Here is a 3,123-nt window from a genome sequence, read left to right as displayed (position 1 = left end):
TCCATAATTTAACTAAATGTCTTGCATTGATCACATTTATGTTGCTTAAAATTATCCAAATCACTAGGCATTAAATTTTAGAATATGCTAATTTAACATAATTTTTGGACAAAAATCATGACATACTTCTCATAGAGCCTTGATGTTATAATCACTCCTAATCCATTAACGGTGATGGTTTACACCTAAAGTTAATGTGCATAAGGAGAAATCAATTGAAATAGAGAATACAACACTACTACCACAAAGACTTATCTTTACTTAAATGGAAGAATCCCAGCCCATCACCTATAACTCAGTGGGTAAGTGACACTAGATTATCACAAATTAGAAAGAAAATCAAATTCTCTCTTAGCCGATATGTCAAAAACTTAAAAAAAAAAAAAATGTCAAGAATTCATTAGTATTATTTTAGACTCAACATGTTGGGTCAATGATTGGCTACCTCATGTTAATTATTCTATTCTATTCTATTTTGTCTCTCTTTGTTTTCTCTTTCTATTGGGTTGAGATTAAACCTTGTTTTTTTCATAATACAGGTATTTCTATTTTTTTTTTTTGGTGTTAAACTTTGAAGTAAATGGTTGTATCGGCTATTATCATTTGTTTGATTGAGTACCAGACCATTGTAATGTTCTTTTTAATTTTCAAAAATAAAATACATAAAAAGGATACAAGAAAATGTTGACATGCAATAAATTGCTGTTTTACAATTTAGGGTGGGGAAACAAAATCATTGAAATCCTCCTCAAGATACCATCAATGAATCCGGGTAACTTTAACTATAAATAATACTATTAAGTGCGTGGAGGATTGCAAATGGACAATGTAATTCAAACAAAAAATAAGATATAAGATGAACCAGAATAAAGAAATGGACAAAATGAACTAACAAAGAGGAACAAAAAGTAAACTAAAATGAAGAATAAAGAAATAAAGAAACAATAATATGCAAGTAAATGTTCAAGAAACAAAGTAAAATCTTAAAAATTAAAACCTACTGACAAAATGAGTAGTCAAATTTTTTTAAATTCTCAAAACCTTAAAATATACAAATTTTAAACAAAATCACTTTTACATTACATTTACATTAGCTGTACACAAGCAAAGAAAACAATAATAAAACAGTATAGTGTTTTCACATTTACTAAGGACCTACACAAACAGAAGGGGGCCAAAGGCTCAGGCATAGCAGGGACCTTTTATTTTTTCACAGGTAACTGCAGCTTTGTGACCTGCGGCACATGGCGGAGGAGGCATAAACCAATTGGAGGGCCCACCCCATTAGGTTTTAGGCTATATGGGATGTAAGTATGAGTAATGGATAAAGGCAACAAGGACATGATAAAAAAGGGTAAAAGGGTAAATATCAATCTATTATGCTTTTGAATCAGCTATCTCTAATATTGGGGCAGGAAACTCTCCTGGTAACACTGAGTGCCAAAAAGGAAGAAACATGAGCAAGCTATGGACACAAATCCATTCATTCATTCCTGCAGTGCCAATTTACAGTTGTTAATTTAACTGACAGATACACATGTCACATGTGGGATTACACTGAGCACACGAAAAAGAAAATACACAAAATTGGAGAAAACATGCAAGCACCACACAGACGTCTCGATGTTGACTTATAATTTGAGGATCTTGGTGCCTGTTTTTCACAAATTCTAATCATTGTACCATTGCATTATTAGTGTACCCAATAGTTAAACATACAGTAATTAGAAAAGCTCCTTGGATATTTTGGAACATCCATCCATCCATTATCCAACCAGCTACATCCTAACTACAGGGTAATGGGGGTCTGCTGGAGCCAATCCCAGCCAACACAGGGCGCAAGGCAGGAAACAAACCCCGGGCAGGGCGGCAGCCCACCGCAGGGCACACACACACCAAGCACAATTTAGAATCGCCAATCCATCTAACCTGCATGTCTTTGGACTGTGGGAGGAAACCGGAGGACCCCCACGCAGACAACATGCAAACACCATGCAGGGTGTACCCGGGAAGCAAACCCGGGTCTCCTAACTGCGAGGCAGCAGCGCTAACCACTGCACCACCGTGCCACCCTCATTTTGGAACATATTACACAAAAAAGTATCTGAACAATTTTAAAAGATGTTTATGGCAGCAGTAATTTGAATGTGCTGATATTATAACCCAAGGGTCCTCATATTCAGACCTGCAGTGTTTTTATTCTAGTATCACTGAGGAAAACAGAATCTGGTATTTAGTTCTATGGCTATCATTGACCCATGTCACTACACACTTGTATTGCATATTATTTTACATTCAAGAGATATCATCGAATTAGTTGTGGCCCACAGTAGACGTAATTATCAGCCTTTCATTTCCTTTTTCTTTCCAAATATTTTATTAAAACCGATGAACACACCTTGGCATAAATCAGACCATGGCAGATAGTGAACTGCTGGTTCCTTTGTCCTTTGCATCTCATTCTTGATTGGCAGCTGGTTGAGAAAACAAAAAGCAATTTAAAAAAAAGTCGGCACAGCTGTTTCAGATTAAAACAAACAGGGCTGAACACTTAACAAGCAATTTTAACTAAAAGTAAGTCAAACAAGTGTTACTTTAACAGCACTAATTGGCTTCCCATTGAAAAGTTGGGTTTAAAGAAAAATATAAAGCCACTTTAGTCCAGCAGCATAACTTAAGGTCCCTGTCACATTCATACTGCATAGCTTAGAGATTATCTTGAATAGTGTTTTTTGCACACTCTTCATTCACCTGGAGTCACAAAGTCAATGGTGAGAAGCTTTGGAAAGACATTTCATCCATCATTCTACATGGCACTCAGCAGACCATTACCGTGTCCCTTATTCTTTGGATGTCCTTTTACTCTTGGGAAGCCATAATTAACTAAGCACAGCTTCACAAAACTCAGAATTGCAATATACTGGTAATGTATTACAGTGTGTGCACTCCAAACAGGTTTGTGGTTTGATTTTTTTTTCCATTGGCTTTGAGAGAATGAGTTGCAAGTCAGTTTCGTATGGCAACCAAAGAGGATTTTTATCTTTTGACCCAATGCCACTCCTTAATTTTCTGTCTTCTCTTTGAGGCTTTCATGGTTAAAGGTGCCTGTGAGTCATGATTCTA

This window comes from Polypterus senegalus, chromosome 2 (genome assembly GCF_016835505.1).
Source record: "Polypterus senegalus isolate Bchr_013 chromosome 2, ASM1683550v1, whole genome shotgun sequence".
In the NCBI taxonomy this organism is placed as follows: domain Eukaryota; kingdom Metazoa; phylum Chordata; class Cladistia; order Polypteriformes; family Polypteridae; genus Polypterus; species Polypterus senegalus.
Note: the sequence above shows the minus strand (reverse complement) of the source record.